General features: G+C 35.4%; 1 long non-coding RNA gene across 1 annotated transcript; it reads right to left on the minus strand.

Moving 5' to 3' along the window:
* Positions 415-5613, minus strand: LOC110267452. Its single transcript, XR_002355094.1, has 3 exons — positions 5601-5613; positions 2000-2002; positions 415-588 (listed from the first exon to the last, which is right to left on the minus strand). It is a non-coding gene; the product is annotated as an uncharacterized LOC110267452 (long non-coding RNA).

Below are 17837 nucleotides of genomic sequence, written 5' to 3' on the forward strand. Positions count from 1 at the left end.
GAGTACAACTAAATAACCCAATAACCACTTCGCTTCAGGAGCCCAGACGCCTAATGATATGCCTCTCGACCTGCATCTAAAAAACAACAAGATAGTATGGAATGAGAATCGGAGGTCCTCAGTATGGTAAAGGTGCCACACACATAATATATAAGGCCCTGGAAATGCCAGAGGCAATCCTAGAACGCCGACTCTCATATTATAGAGTTTAAAGTATTAAACAGAAGCCATAAAAGGTAGTTTTCTAAGAGTATCTAAGCTTAACTTAACTTAACCTTAAATATAAATCCCATACTGTCATTCCTCCATACCTCCATCTCCGTCAGCATTTCACAGACAGTTAAATAGATAAAGGCAAATACAAGAAGGTTACAAATACTGCAGGTAACAAATATACATTTAACATGGCAAGTACACTTAGGCACACCCAATTAATGCACAAGCAAATAATTCAAGTAATATACATATGATGCATGCATGTCCTATGGCTGATGAGGCTCATCTGTCGGTTATCCAGCCAACCCGACAAGTTTGAAAACCTTAGACTATCCCTTGATGTGCATCCCCAAGAGTCTATGCATAGCTTTTCTCAAATAATCAATATTTCTCAATGGGGGTTACATTCCCGAGAATTTATAGTGCCCGATCACCCTTACGTCGTAGGGTCAACAGAGTATCGAGTTTTCAACCTGGTACACGTGGTGGCAAGTCACAGTACTTTATCCAAGGAATCTCATATCTCAGATCATTTAATCATCCAAGCCAAGCATCATACATAATCATTCATTTGAATATCCAGCCAAGTATCATACGTGATTATCCGTAACATTTCATAATCAATTCATCACTTTTCAACCTTACTTCACCTTTAAGTTATCCTTATTTCCTAACTTCATCAGATTATCAGGTTTAACACAATTATTTATGACCAAAGGAATGAAAATAGAGGTGATGAGTTTGGAAAACTCCAAATTAAATTAGTGATGATCAAACATTATTAATATAACAAATTGCAAAATTATTAATTTATTTTAATTCATATGTGTTGATTAATAATTTTGTTGTTTTGCAGGTTATGTATATTGGGCATAAAAACAAATAAAATTCCAATCGTGCTAAAAATACATTTAGCCTTGTGCCAAAATTGTTATATGAATTGTGGCTGAATTGTTATGCTTGTTGGGCCAGAAAAACCAATTTAAAGCCCAACAAGGTGGCTTGTCCGAAATAAAAAAAAGGAAATGGGGCACAATACTCTCTCTACTCATTTAATATGATGAAATCCATTTCTTTAATGTTTTGCTACATGCTTCCAACGGATCTCATTTCCATCATGTGGTAGATTTCAAATTTATTCAACTTGCTTTAATTGCATTGAAAACATGAGAGAGAAATAGCAATTGATTTGATTGCTATCATTAGTACTACACGCTACTAAGCAAAGGGAAGTGGGAAACTTAATTCATTTTTTAGTTCTCTTTCTTAGCTTCATTGATTATTGTTCAAAGTTCTCTCTCTACTCTCTCTTCTCTTTCGGTCACTTCACAGAGAAGAAGATGGAAGCTAATGCAAGTTATCAGAAGCAAAAAGAAGAAGCTAGAAGCAAGCATGAAGCCATTGTGATGATGACATCAAGAAAAAAATATGAGGTATGGAGTGGCTAAGATCTTTACCACAAAAGGTAAGATGTGGTGAAGTAAGTTTAAGCCTTCCATAACTAAAAATGGAAGAAGATCCATTCGCTCAGAGGAAGAAAATCCTTGGAGGGATGGCTCGTCTCTACTTTTGATCAACCACCACAGGAGGTAGCTACTGTAGCTACGTGGAGGATGAGGCAGAAGGTAAGAGCAGATGGAGCTGTCATCATCAAGAACTCATCAAGGGCTAGGAATCCTCCTTGGAGTGCAAGTCAATATGGAAGGTCCGGATTGATGAAGATTGGTGACAAGGAAAGACACAGAGAAAATTGCATGTTAGATTTTACATTCGGTTCCTCTACTCTCTCTCTGGCCGAACCGGTTTTTGCATGAAGAAGAAGAAGTTTAGCTCGGTTCAAGAGTTTCAACCTTGGAGGCTTCCCCTTCTATAAATAAGGGAGAACAGCCAAGGCTTGAAGCAAGAAAAAGAGTGAAAGCACAGTGTTTCTATAGCTACCCCAGCTAACAGAAGTTCTTCTCCTTCAATGTTCTTCATTTTATATTTTTCTATTTAATTTTGTCTGTCTTGAGTCTCATGGAAAAAGACAAACAGTGAGGTTTGTAAGAAAAAGCCATAGAGCGGAAAAAGGTAGAGTGCACAAAGTTAAAAGAAAAAGCCATAGATGTCCTAGAGGTCCTTTGTACATCTGTATTGTGTTTCATGATTCTGTGGGAATCCTCTTGCAAGTTGGGTTAGCACTTAGCAGTTGAAAGCTTGGTGGATTACCAAGTCAAGTTCAGGATTGGGGTTAGATTCTGGACTTGTCCTGGATAGGAAGGGTAGTTCCTAGGAAGAATTGGTGTATGTAATCATGATGATTATAGTGAAATTCCATCATTGTTGTGGTGGAGACTGGATGTAGGCTGCATTGCACTTAGCAGCTGAACCAGGATACATCTTGGTGTGATTTTTCTCTCTCTTCTACTCCATTTCTGATTCTACCGCCTAGGAGACAAAACTGAAAAATATCTCTTGACTGGTTACGAGACAAAAACAAGAAATATCTCCTCAAGTGCACTAAAAGGACAGCAAGTGTTTTTAAGTGAAAAAGGGGCTAAGATTCAACCCCCTTCTCTTAGCCACTGATAAACCATCAAGAGGTTTAGAAGTTTGAAATAGGTTTTAAAACCTTAAAAATCATGTTTGATGGAACAGATGCCACGCGTACGCGTGGAAATGTACAAATGCAGCTCGCGCGCGCGCGTCCCCTTGTCACGCGTATGCGTTGGTGGGTAGTTCATGTCACGCGTACGCGTGGGAATGCTTGCTAGCCCATCACGCGTACGCATAGGGCTACTCGCGTTGCGCAATCAAAATTTTCATCCCACGCGTATGCATGGACAAACCTTTTTCCAAAAAAAAAACAACAGCAGATCAACCAGAGAGCTACAAATTCATAAAATTCAGCTGCAACATTACATATTCCACATCCAAACTTCTGACGGGCATAACTTAGCCATTTTAAATTATTTTTCTTCCATTTTTTGAACGACATAAACTTCACAAATCCAATTTCCATTTAAAACAAGTTGGAAACAATTTGAGATTCCAGAAGCCAAGTTACAACCCGGCAAAGTTCGGCTAAAAACCAACTTTAGTAAATTCTTCAAAACCTCATTTTTCATTCAAGATTTCTATTCCATTCATTTCCAAACCTATCAACACCAACTCCAAACATCAACAATACTCAACAAGCTCTATGTCATTCCATCAATCACCAATCAATAATATTACACATTCATACTCCAACAAATCCATCACGCTTTCCTACAATTTACTTATAATCATATAATCAACAACAAAACCATATATTCCTTCAAAAATCCATTTAGTAACAAATTCCATCTCAAAATCAAATCACCAAACCAAACCAAGCATGTTCATCAATCAAATTACTAAACATTAAATATACACCTGCATTCCAACTTATCCTATGGTCATCTAGCCTAAATTTTCACAGAAACTTACATATTAAATGCAAGAAACCTAAATCATACCTTGGCCGATTCTCACGTAGCGACCAAAGCAATTTACCCAACACAGACACAGCCACTCAAAATTCAATAAACGCTAGGCTCAGCTTCCTCCAAGTCCCAGTATTCACAATTTCAAGCTCCAATTATTTATTCACAACCTAATACATATTTATAACACATATATACCCAATTTAACACTCAAAGCTCAAATTCAATGAAATTAAAAATAAAATTATGGTATCCTCACCGTACCCAAACTTCACATAAGCAAGAGTGAACATTTTCCTCAAGCTAATTGGATCCTAAAACATCAAAGAACAAAAAAATTCAATATCCCTGCTTAATTTTCCAAAATTGGGAAAAGAGATGGCTGGGGATAGAAAAATGAATTACCTATGAAATTGTTCCGGAAGAAGTGTAGAGCTCGACGTGGTGGTCGCGTGGCTGCAAACAGTGCGGCAATTGGAGCTCAGACGGAGGAGTTACGTGAGTCAGAAATCACCGTAAGGCTTCGGCATTCTTTTCCTTCCCTGAAGCTTTCAATCTCGTTTTAGATTAAATGAGGATGAAGAAAGGGCGTGGGTCCATTTAAAGATTGGCCCGGTTGGGCCCAGTTTCTGTCCGGTTCAACCGGTTCGGTCCGTTTGGTTCAATCTTAGACCGATTTCTTCGAAATTACTGTCAAAATTCTCGTTTTGATGATCTCTATCCTAATTTAATATCTATTCACATTTCTAATCTTTCTTATTAAAAACTAATTTATTGACTAATTATCTATTAATTTATCAGAGTTTACATCCATAGCAATGCTAAGGAAATTGGCTTCATTAAGGTATCTCTATCCCTAAACTTGATCTTTAGTAAATTTATTTATTACAATAGAGTGGGCTTGGAATTATTGATTGCAAGGAATTTCTGATAACCACCGACTTCTCTACACCTTTTTCTTCAATCTCTCCTCTCTTACACCAGGGTCTCCTCTCACGTTTCCATCAAAGCAGAGAAAAAAAAACATGATGGTAAAGAGGAAAAGCAAAACGGAAGAAGGAGAAGAGCGAGGCAACGATGGTGAGAGACGGCATTCTTGTTGGATCCACGGAACCCTAAATTTCACTTTTTTTGTTTTATATATATATTTCAGCATTTGGAGTTGATTGCTATTATCTTTCCTACAGCCCTGCATCATACTAGAGGCTGATGAAAATTGATAAAATAGGATGGATTCTATAGTTTGTAGAAGAGATCTGATATGAAGTAATTAGGATGTTAATGGTATATAAAGTCCCAAACTTCTGACATGTTGCCTTGCTAATGCTTGCTTTGATGTTTGGAGTTTTAAAACTCCATATAATTTTACCAAAAAAAAATATTATCAAAATTTAAAATTCAATTTAATCTTACGTTAATTTGGCTTAACATTTAATACATATTGATAAAATTAATAAAGAATTAATATTTTTTTGTAAAACTACAAACACATTAATTACAACTAGTAAAATATATTTTTTAATAAATGATAATTATAATTACTATAAGAAATTTAATATGCTCTATTAGTATATAAGTTATTAAATAGTTAATAAAATTTAATTAATTAATAATTTTATATTTTATTTATTTTAATTATTTTTCCTTTTAATTCTTTTAAATTTTTATTTTTGTAATAATTTAATATCAATCTAAAAATAAAATAAATTCAAATTAAAACAAAAAATTTAGCCAAATATATTTTTAATGTTAATTCTTTTTTCTCTCCTTAATAATTTATTGCTGATTTCTCTCTCCTTAATAATTTTTTAATGCTGGTTTTTTTCTCTCTTTTTAATTAAGGAGCACTAAAACTTCATACAAATTTACTTTCTTTCTTTTAGTTAAAGAGCACTAAAACTCCAAACAACTTTGGAGTATCAAATCATGTCCCATAACCATAAATATATATTGATAAGATCATTAAGCAATTAATGCATTCTTCTTATAAAACTTCAAACACATTAATTATCATCTCTAAAATATATCTTCAATAAAATGGCATTACTATTGAAATTTTTTTTATGATTTACTATTGAGAATTTAACATGTTNAATTTATCTCATAAAATTTGTAAAATTTGGTCAAATCAAAATTAATTAAATAATAAAATAAATATGAGTGAACATGGTTAGAAAACTTAGCAATTGAAATTTAATTATTTAAATATTATATTGGACTCAGTGAATTTTTCTGAGTCGAAAAACATAGTTTTCTGCGTAAAAACGCGAATAAGAAATTTGACCGGCAGTACCGGCTGAGATTTATCCAGTACTACAGCTGAGAATATTAATTATAAGTGAATAAGGTTAAAAAAATAGAATTTATAATTTGGGAAGATAAAAATATTTAAAATACGATTTAAAATTCCAATTGACGAGCCGTTTGCGACCACGCGTCGTTCTCGTTGCCCTCTTCGATTTCATCTAAGTATTATGGTGAGTTTCTCAATGACATCTGTCCAGATTCATTTTTCTCCTTTTATTTCGAATTTAGTTTGGATTTTGAGGAAATCTTGTGATTTTGGTTATTTAGCGATGCTCTAGTATGAGCCATTGATGAGCTTCGTCAATAAATTCTATGGGTTAAAGTAAAGAACCCTCTAACCCTTGTGATTTATCAATTTTATGAATCCTAGGTTGATTTTAAGTGTGAAAATTGGTTATGTTAGAGCATTGGGTAATTTTTGTGCACAAGTGGGGGGTTGATGTTGTTTGTGGAGCTTTGGTGAGGCTTAGAACTAAGGTTGGTGGAGACTTCCAAAGAAGAGGATTAATTATTTTGGCTTCAAGAGGTACAATTTAAGTTTCATTTGAGTACTGTGTGATATGATGTGAATTCCTAGGTTAGGTTCCCCTAGGATTAAGCTTGAATGGTATGATTGATTGGTATTATATGTGTAGTGGATGATATTGGATACGGATTGTAGAATTGTGCATTGTTGTTGTGTTGATTGAAAATGGTATTGGATAGTGAATTATATGGTGACGAGTTTATGCATATTGATTTGATAAAATATTGGGTCGGAGGCTGGAAAGAGGTAAGGACGGTAAGTATATGGTTGATAATTGATGATTAAATGAATGATAGTAATATATAAGTGTTTGAACATGAGGTTTTGTTGATTATTGAACTTGAAAGATTGGATGTTGTTTGAATTGAATTTTGGAGTTGAGATTCATGAAAGTGGAAAATTGGTAGGTTGTGGCTTGTATAAGAAAATGGGTATATGGTTGAATTGGTAAGTTTGGGTTAGTTTTAAAAGGATTTGGAAGTTGTATGTTTTGAAATTGGAGGTTTTGCTAGTTTTGTGAAAATTGTAATTTTTGGCCAATTTTGGCGAAGCATAACTTGATCTCTGGACTTTCGATTTGTGTCAAACTTATTTAGAAATGAAATTGGGTCTAAAATGTTTATGTCGTTTCAAGAACAGAGGAAAAACGTTTTAAAAGAGGAATTTATGCTTGATCAAAGTTTGGTGTACAAGCTGTAAATTCTAGACTTAGCAGCCTTTTGGAGCTGCTGCATTGCATGCGTAAGCGAAAAGGGCAATGCGTACGCGTGCACCGTGTGTACGCGTACGCGTGTCCCGGGATTTTTGGCGCTCATGCGTACGCGTGACCAATGCGTACGCGTTTGTTTTCAGCAAATATGATTTTTTTATGTTTTTAAAACAGAATTTCAGACCTCTAAGTCTCCATTTTCATCCTTTTAGTCCTAAGTCTTAATAGTAAGCCTAGTAATGAGAAAAAATTAGGAAATGTGGTATCTTGAGGATGAAGTAAAGGGAGGATTAATGACGAAACATGATTAATGAAAAAACGTTCCTTCTTCTTCAACACGCACGAAACCGCTCATTCTCTTCGAATCTCTCTCAAAATCACTCGAACTTCACTCACGCTCTCTGCACAAATCACTACTAGAGAAGAATCGCGAGAAGATTTCGCAAGGAAGAAGCAAAAACAAACCACCACAGCAACAGAGACTGGCGAAGGTATGAGGAAAACTATTGTTAATACTGCAATCTCGCATTTTTTCTAGTTATATTTTAGGTTTACTGGATAGAGTTGCTTCATTTAGTAAATCGACGTATTCTGATTCCATTTTTACAGTGTAGCTAGGGCTTGAAATGAAATGTGTTCTTATTTTCATTCAGTTTAGGGGAGTTGCTATTTTTGATTCACTTGATTGTTAGTATGTTCACTTGACTTCTTTTGCATGCAAAAATACTATTCCTGATGAATGAATGTTTAATTGTTTATAACGTTTTACTCAGCACATGTATGTTGCTCCGTTTAGCGAAGTTACTCATTTTCATTCACTTAATTGTTAGTGTGTTCAGTTAAGTCCTTTTGAATACAGAAATGATTTTGTTGCTGATTCAATGTCTATTAGGTTTTATTCAACACATGAATGGCATTTGGTTCAATGGGGTGGGCCATATTCATTCACTTGATTGTTAGTATGTGCAGTTTGGTCCTTTTGCATGCATGAATGATTTTCTAGGTGTTTCATAATTTAGTATGTTTTATTCAGTGCGTCAAGTGAGTTCGATTCAGTGGGCTGGGGCATTTTCATTCACTTGATTAAGATATGCATGTTTGTGCTTGTTGGTGTATTGAGTGAAGTAATGACCAAACTTTTTTGTCCTTACAGCAAAAATGAAGAAGACAATGGTGACAAAGAAGGAGAAGCCGCGCTATAACGTAAGCACATTAAATATATTTATCTGCTTTGATTCGAATAAAATCTATTTTGTATTATAAATATATCGTGACATTCTGTTTCAAAATCTTGCAGAAAACTCATGATTGCAGATGCCAAACCAAGGCAATAGCGACAGTGTTCAAGAATTTGAGTCAGGAAAAGAAAGATATAGTTGAAGAAATGGGATTCGGTACTCTGGCACATGTCCCAAAACTGAACGTCTCTCACACCCTCTTGAAAGAATTGATTGATTGCTTTGATGAGTATCGTCGATGCCTGAAAACTCTCCATAGAGAAATATACATAACACCTGTCAAGATAACAGCTGTGCTGGGCATAACCCACGGCGGTAATACACTTTCTGCTTATTTTCGGTTCATTGGTTCCTTTGATTTCGGTTCATTTGGGAAAAGAAAATTAAACTGAGCCTTTTTGGGTGATTTGTTGCTATTAAAATATTGTAGGGAATCATTTTCCTGAAAATGTTGAGTATGGCAAACTGAATGAGCAGACAAGCCAATATTTGACAGCCTCAAATGTGTTACGTTGGCGACTTTGACAAAGTCTGTCCTGGATATAAGTGTTGAAGGGGAGGAGAACCGGCAACAATTTCGGAGGACTTTTGTCGTCAGAAGTGCTTTTTGCTGCCGATGACGGTAACCATGGCCTCCTCGATCCATAAGCTGCCTATCTTTCGTGTGGACAACATCCGACAGTGGGATTGGACAAATCATGTGCTCATCTTCTTGAGGAAGGGAATCGAGAACAAAAGAAAGAGAAAGAAATAGTCCATTGACGGCTGTGTTTTTGTTTTGATGCTTATTTATTTCTATGAAACCAAATTCCCTTGCTTGGATGGACCTAATGCTCCCTTGCCACCGTGGGTGGCCCACTGGACAAAGAAGATGATACTTAAGCAGATTTCACAGGAAGCAACAGACACAATGGTATATTTTAAACAAAAATTTCTACCTAAAATTTATCCTAGTTGCATTTTAAGGTTATTGGATTGAGTTGCTTCATTTAGTAGATCGACTTATTTTGAAATGTGATCTTCATTTTGATTGTTAGTGTGTTCATTTGAATCCTTGTGCATGCAGAAATATGTTTTTATGATTAAATGTCTATCACATTTTATTCACATTTTGATTCACCTTATTCTTAGTTTGTTCAATTGAGTCCTGGTGCATGCAGAAATTTTTTTCTAGATGAATGAATGTTTATCACGTATTAATCATCACATGATTGGTATTCGGTTCACTGCTTTAGCTCTTTTTGTTTCACCTGATTGTTATCGTATTTGCTCGTTTCAGATGCTTCTAAAATACTCTACTAACTAAATAAGTTTGTGTTTTAGAGACTTCTGTATAGAAAGCAAAAAAAGGAGAAAAAAATAAAAAGAAAGAAGGTGCAGAAGATACCAACTTTTTTGAAGGGGAAAGAGAAAGGAAATGGGAAGAAAGAAAAAAAAGAAAAATGTTGATCTGGATTCTTCTTCAGAAGAAGACACTTTTTCCGAATTTGAATCCGAATCCGATTCTGACAAAACACCGCCAGCCAAAAGATTGTTGAGACTGATTTAGAATTAACATGAGAAACAGATTCAGAAAGCAGAAGTGAATCCAAAAACTAGTAAGTTTGATGTTCATATTGGTTTCGTTTTACTTGTATTTGGTTAAAATTGTTCTTATGTGCTTGTTCTTATGCATTGAAGAGAAGAAATTGAAAAAACAGCAACAAAAAAAAAAGAAAACAACCACAAAAGGTAGTTACAAAAGAAAGCAAAAAAATAAAGCATGTGCCGACGAATTTAGAGAGCACAAGTCAATCTGAAAGCCAGTAAGTATCGGGTGATGTTAATATATGTGATTATATGCTATCGAACTGGTCTAGTTTTGCTTTTCTTTGCTGAATGTTGTTTTATTCAGCACGTGAATTGTGTTCGGTTCAGTGAGCTTTGTAATTCTCGTTTACTTGATTGTTAGTGTCTTCACTTGTCCTTTTGCATACAGAAATACTTTTCTTGATGATTGAATGTGTATCACATTTTATTCAACAAATGAATCGCATTCGGTTCAGTGGTATTGTCTCATTTTCATTCACTTGATTGTTAGTGTCTTCAATTGTGGTCCTTTTGTAAAAAGAAAACAATTGAGGAAGGTGGCCAAAAAACAAACCAAATCAGCAAAGCTTGTTTTCATAGATTCAGATAGCAAAACTGAATCTGACAAGGAGTAAGTTTCTTGAATCATATTTTCGGTTATTCATGCTTTCGTTTTAGGTTCATTGATACTTATTTTATGAATTTTTAGAATTAAACAAGAAAAGGACAGTGCTGCAGAAAGAAGAAGAAAGGCGTTGGAGATGTTAAGAGAAAAGAGATCAAAGAGAAGAAATGATGGAGCTCAGACAACAAACGTTGCTCCAGATAGATTTAACTCCACAGAAGAACGAAATGATTTCTCTGAGATGTTTGCTTCAGATAAGTTTGACTCCACAGAGGCACGAAATGATTTCTCTGAGACGTAAGATTTGGTTTCTTATATTGAGTTCTTTTTCTTTGTTTGCTAACATTTGATAGAACCTCTTATAATTCCTCTGCATTCACTGAGTAATATTTATTTATCTTGCTTAGACTGCTGACTGTAAATCTGGGTAGCGAACCTATCTTACAGACTCAAGCGAGCTCCACACCGTCTGTGAATGCCCCAGACAATACCAGTCCTGTGAAGAAGCACCGGCATGGCAATCAGAACAAGAATCCTCTGTTGATGTGTAAGTTTTACTGCTTGTACAAATCTTGATAATTTTGGTTCACTACATGATTTAGCTGTCCAAAAACGCAACAACAGTCATGTGAAAAAGCACCGACACGGCAATCAGAACAAGAATCCTCTGTTGATGTGTAAGTTTTACTACTTGTACAAATCTTGATAATTTTGGTTCACTACATGGTTTAGTTATGGTTTAGTTTCATCCAAAAATGAATTCAATGTGCTCTTATTTTTGGACTCTCTTCTGTTTCTTCCAGCTGTCCTAGGGAACCCAAAAAGCAGGCCATAGAGGAATCTTCCCTGAGGAAGACGGAGCCAGAACCTCCGTTGAATGTGTAAGTTTTAATTAATACCATTTTTTATAATCTTATGTGTTATATACTGCTTTTTCATTATTCCTTTACGTTGTAATTAGTATTTTTTAATTAATTTTAATAGTATAGGATAATAATTCTAGGTCGGTAATGAACTCTTTTCTGTTTAATGCACCAGCCCTCCCGAAACAACAACAGCAACCATGCCAACAAGCTCTGGCGGCATGGCAATTGGAAGAAGAAGCACAGCCTGATTTGTAAGTTTTCTGCTTGTTCAAATATGCATAATTTCGGTTCACTAATTTGTTTCGTGTGCAGTACTGCTCGTCCTAGGCAATGGGAAGATGATGTGCCTTCCTTCAGCCTTGGGATAAGTCCCCCAGCATCTCAACCAACTCCCTCGTCTCAAGTGACAGTGATTCAAACAACTCAACCCTCTGAGCCGACAGTGTCAGAACTGGAAGTCCTGGCAGAAATGGTGGTAGATGCTGGGGTGACGACATCATTGAAATTTGCTCAAGCAATAAGTGCCGAGCCGAGCTTCAAAGCTGCTGAACTTTACAAAACTCCGGAGAAAAAGAAAGAAATTATGGAGGAGTTGATAAAAAAGTGTTATCATTAAATGACACATGTGAAACAAACCAATGATAGTAGCAACGAATATGACGTCATATTCGTCTTGAAGCATGAGGCAAATTATGAGGGGTTTAGACAACATTTCATGTCTCTAATGCCCAAACAACAAGTGAAAAGCACGGTAAATTCTTTGCCAATTGCGTTAACATTAATAATTTTTCTAAAGACACTTATACATTATATCTCATAAATTTTCTTCCTGTAGGTGGTCACTATACATAGCATAATTCTTAACCAAATAAAAGGTCGCCAGTTTCAGGAACAAATATACATTGTGCTGCTAGATATTGTGGTAGGCTAAATTTATTATTCCCTACTGATTGATGTTTATCGCGTTTTATTCAAAATATGAATTGAGTTATGTTCAGTGGAGTTGTTCACATTAATTTATTTGACTGTCAAGTGTTCAGTTGAGTCTTTTTTAATGCAGAAAATATTTTTCTTGATGAATGAATATTAATCACATTTTATTCAGCGCATGATTTCTGTTTGGTTCAGTGAAGATGTTCATATTGATTCACCTGATTGTTATGTGTTCTGTTGAGTTCTTTTGCATGAAGAAAAGTTTTCTCTTGATGATTGAACGTTTATCATGTTTTATTCAGCATATAAATTGCGTTCGATTTAGTAGTGTTGGCCAATTAGATTTCCTTGTCTGGTCATTTGTGATTTAACTGATGTTCATTTTGCAAATGTTTATGTTGGGAACCCATGATTTGTGGTCGGTTAAATGGAGTTGTGATTTTGATTCACCTATTGTTATGTGTTCTGTTGAGTTCTTTTGCATTCAAAAAAATGTTTCTCTTGCTGATTGAATTTTTATCACGTTTTATTCAGTATATGAAAGGAGTTCGGTTGATTATTGTTGCTTCTTTTTATTCACTTTTTATGTCCCTTTCAGGGATTAATAATTTCCTAGATGAGGGTTTACGTTAGGGCAGAACCCTTAATGGAGGACGGAGAGGGAGAAGAAGGAGAGTATATCATGTTGAATGGTCAACATACAGAGTAAAAATCTTTCTCTTCTATAGTGCTATTTTTAATGTGTTTTATTTTGTATACTATTAATCGTACTATACTCAATTCTTGCTTAGCTATGATTGTGGCATATACATCATGAAATGTCTTGAAACAATTGATCCTCGAAAGATCAAAAGCAGGAAGAGATATCAATATAAAGCTTGGACACAAGTAAGTAGTTTCAAAATTAATGCAATTCTTTCATTTCTTATTTTGGTTGGGTTCATTTCTTATGTAACTAATTCCTTTTGATTGAAATGTAGAAAGAGATTGATGGCTTCAGGTACGAATATGGTCTAAATATTCTGCTGTACGAAATGAACAAAATCAGAGACCAAGTGATTCGGGCATTTGAAGCAATAAGACTCCCGAAACCATCTGCTGCCTTCGCCAGCCCTTATTGGAAATTCTCATCTGTAGATTTAGATAGTAGATAGGATATACTAGGATTGACTGGTTATAATTAACAATATTTTGCTTAACTTGTTTGAAAAAGCAAACAATGCTTCTTTCAATGTATTTATGTGAATATTAATGTAAATGTTAATATCAATATATGTATCTAATGTTAATATTTATATCTGATTCAAGATGGATAACTCCTTGTCTTGTCGGTCTAAGATGTTAATTTATATATCTGTTGGAACTGTCTGGCTGCTATTTTGTTCCAGGCTTATAGTGAATGGAATCAGGGTATTTATCAAGACATTACGAACCCCAAAAAATACAATGAACCGAAATTACTACACTGCATGAATCAAAAAGTTGCATAAATCAATATAGTAGAGAGCTAATTATAAAAACTGTTTCTATCAGTATTCAGTTTCAGAAACACCCGAACTCTCTGACATAGCACAATAAATTGACTATTTACTAAACAAAAAAGTGACTATTGAATAAAGAATTTCACAAAAAGCTAATATCAAAAACAAAAAAAGTGACTATTCAATAAAGACTAACAAAAAGTCAGAAATCAACCCTCCTATAATATCAGTGAACCGAAATTTGTCCATAGGTGAAAGGAAATTTATGTTAATAAGAATTTGTATAATCCTCTCCTAGATAATTCATACCTGGTGCATTGTAAAATCTTGAACTTGGCTGAATCGTTGGTCCGCCGTCTAAAAGTTTCAACTGCAAAAAAGAAAATAAATCGTATATTACCAAAATGCCCAAATGAATGTTTTCCTAATCGAAAGCAAATCAATTTTACCTCGCTTAGAGCTGGTGTTTTCTTTTTCTTCTTAGCGTTAGAGATCTTTTTTTCCAGGTTTGATCCAAGCCTATTCTTGGGCCAGCCTCTTATTCAGACACGTGGTGGGCTTTGAAGGTCGTTCACATTGCTCAACGTCACTTTTTCATGGGATAACAAGCATTTTCCTTTTCTTCTCTCTTAATATTCTTACATCTCAACCATGACATTGTCAAATGCCCGGTGCAGAATTCCGGTCAGCTCCTCGGACTCTGATGTAAATTCGCATATATTGTGCAACCGAAATACTAAATCGTCAAATCTCTTGCTTCTCGGCTCCAATAAACGCTCGTCTTGGCTGTGCTCGATATGTGTGTGCCTCCTCTTTATGTTCTTGCTCCTGCACTCCAGTATGTATTTTGGTGCCACGTTATCCACTCGCTCGAAGCTTAGGATGCTCAGGGAATGGCGGCACAATATGCCCCTTGACTCAAATAGCAAGCATTGGCACTTTACCTCTCGTGATACTACATCGTAGGTGATCAAAAACTTGTTGAATGTTGAGTTGGAGACTTTCTCTACGACTTCGTATGTTGTGAAACCTAGGGTGGAATGCATTGATCTTGAGATGCAGTTCACCTTTTCTCTGAATTGTGTTTGAACTTTCCTGAACTTCTTGTGGGTATACACGTGTTGAAACTGCGCCTCTATTGCTGATTTTGTTGTGCACGGTATCACGGTGTGAAAATCTGCAACGTCAAATTCTCTCTCTCTTTGCTTTTTGCTTGCTAGGCAATTGTCGTATTGCTTCACGAATTGCCTCAGGGAGCTGTTGCGTGTAATAAACTTGTTGAAAAATGTGTGCATGCTCTCACTCCATTGTGTGCTTCTCATCCCGACTCAGAAATGGTGATCCAGGTAAACTAGAATCCATATATGCCGATCCTCGTACAGCTCTACAGAATGAATCGAAGTAAATAGCTTCACTAAACTAAAATCTGTGCATGTTTTGACCCAAAAAGTAAAGGCATAAAAATAATTCGAATTAAAACCTCGGTTACCTGAGAGCCACTTGTTGCCTCCAAGACTGAACTTTGTGATGAAATCATTTCAGTTTCTGTCGAATGCATCTTTTGTGAACGAGTTCCAAACGACATGACTTATCTCTTGTTCGATTTTTTTGTGCCGCTTGTAGCCGTTTAGTTTGTTTGGGATCTTTTTCATGATGTGTCAGATGCACCAGCAGTGAATTGTTGTTGGCATGCACATCTCAATGGTCCTTTGCATTGATGCGCATTGGTCAGTGAGAATGCCTTTTGGTGCCTTGGCTCCCATGCAACGGAGCCAACACTCGAATAGCCATTTGAATGATTGGATTTCCTCATTTTTTATCAGCGCGCATCCGAGAAGTGTCGACTGACCGTGGTGATTCGCGTCCACAAAAGAATCAAAAACCAGATTGTACCTGCATCAATGCACACTCTCACAAATTGCTTAACCGAATTGTGTACATACTATGAACGTACAGACTTAATTTGGGTGAACTAAATACCTGTTTATGTTGTACGTGGTGTCGAATGAAACGACATCTCCAAAATACTCGCATGCCGCCCTGCTTCTTGCGTCGGCCCATAATGCATATTTGATTGAGAGATCACCTTTGAGGTTGAGCTCGAAAAAAAATTTTGGTTCTTCTCTTTCATTCTTAATAAGTACTTCCCGATTCTTTGGCGTCGTCTTGTTCGGACACATTCCATACTTCACGTGTGATGTAATTCTTCACATCTCTTTCTATAAAACTTAATTCATGTTGACTGCCGGCTACTACTACAAATGATTGGTAAGTTTTGCTAGGTCTAATTCTGGCTTCCTTGTTGGTTTCAATGGTGCGACGCACAAACATGTTTAGCTCCCTATGTTATTTGAGCATCTCTGTCTGGTCTGGACAGCAGGGGTGTGAGTGATTCAAAACAACTTTGGAAATTGTCCAAAGACCCACGTCCTTCAATATGTGTACGTATATCCTAGCTGGACAGTTTATGCCGGCTAAGGAATTTGTCTTCAGAGTAAGAGATATATTGGATTTTCACCTCCCCTCTCTGCTGCATAGAATTAGTTGATTCTTAATCTTGTTTCCGTCCTGAGTCGTGTTCCTTATTTTGGTACAAAATCGGCAAGTTTGGAATAATTTTTGTAGAACATTCCGGCTTCTTCTAATGTCTTGAAAATCATCCCGACCTTTGGCACAAATTGTTCATCCACAACACACCTAGTTTGCAAAATGAACCGAACATGTTGTTATGGTGAAACAACAATATAAAACTAGATGAATGACACATCATCCATTATATAAATTCAAAATCAAACAGCTTTCTGCATAATGAACCGAAAACGTCATTATGGTGAAACAATTCTATAGTACTGAGTAAAACAAAACATAATCCATTATATAAAATCAAATTCAAACAGTTTTCTGCATAATGAACTGAAACACGTACTCATGGTGAAACACCTGTATAGTAGTGAGTGAATGAAACATAATCCATTATACAAAATCAAATTTGAAACACCTTTGTCTACAATTTAAATATTATCAATTTAATTCAAATTTAGAACATCTCCATCCATTCAATTCAATTCAAACAAAATTAGCAATTGCATTCCATTGAATTCAATTCAAAATTGAATAATCCAAACTTCATCAGCTTGATTCGTTTCGGAAGAATAATCCAAATCACTCTCATTCAACTGATTTGAAGTTGATTCATTCATTGTTTTAATTCAGAAGTCCAAATCGAAGAACGAAGTCAATCCAGATCCATAATGAAGAACGCGAGTAGAGAAGAAGAAGAAGAACAAGAAAGAAAACGTGAGCAGAGGAGAATGACGTAGCCTATAACGCAAGCAGAGAAGAACAAGAAGAAGAAGAAGAAAAAGAAGAAGAAAGAAAGAAAAAAAACGCAAGCAGAAAAGAAGGTTTAGGTTGTAGCAGCAGGTTTACGTTGAGCAAAGGTTATAGAAGGTTTACGTTATATGTAGCGCGTGAATCACAAATAATTAAGAGATTGGAGGAGGCGCGTATAGCAAAAAAAACTTGGATAACATCCATGTATTTTTTACATGAATGTGGAGCATTATTGTAACGAAATACCCTCTAAGATGGGCACGCGATTTAGTGCTCCAAAAATAAATGGAGTTTTAAAACTAGAGAGTGAAAGTTTGCATTTAAAGTTTTAAAAGCTCTTAAATACGAAGAAAGAGAAATTTTTTTATTGGTTTTTGTTTTATTTTGGGCTAAATCCAGTAGTGTTTTAATATTGGGTCATCAAAAAAAATTTGTGTCGCAAATCCATTTTAAGTTGGAATTAATATTTTTAATTTAAAACTGTAGTGGGTTAAAATTAAAGACTGTAGCGACAGTAATAAATCAAATAATATAATTTTATGATTTTTTATTTAAAATTTGTTTGGAATAAAAAAATTTTGTTTTATT

This window comes from Arachis ipaensis, chromosome B02 (assembly GCF_000816755.2).
Source record: "Arachis ipaensis cultivar K30076 chromosome B02, Araip1.1, whole genome shotgun sequence".
NCBI classification, from domain to species: Eukaryota; Viridiplantae; Streptophyta; class Magnoliopsida; order Fabales; family Fabaceae; genus Arachis; species Arachis ipaensis.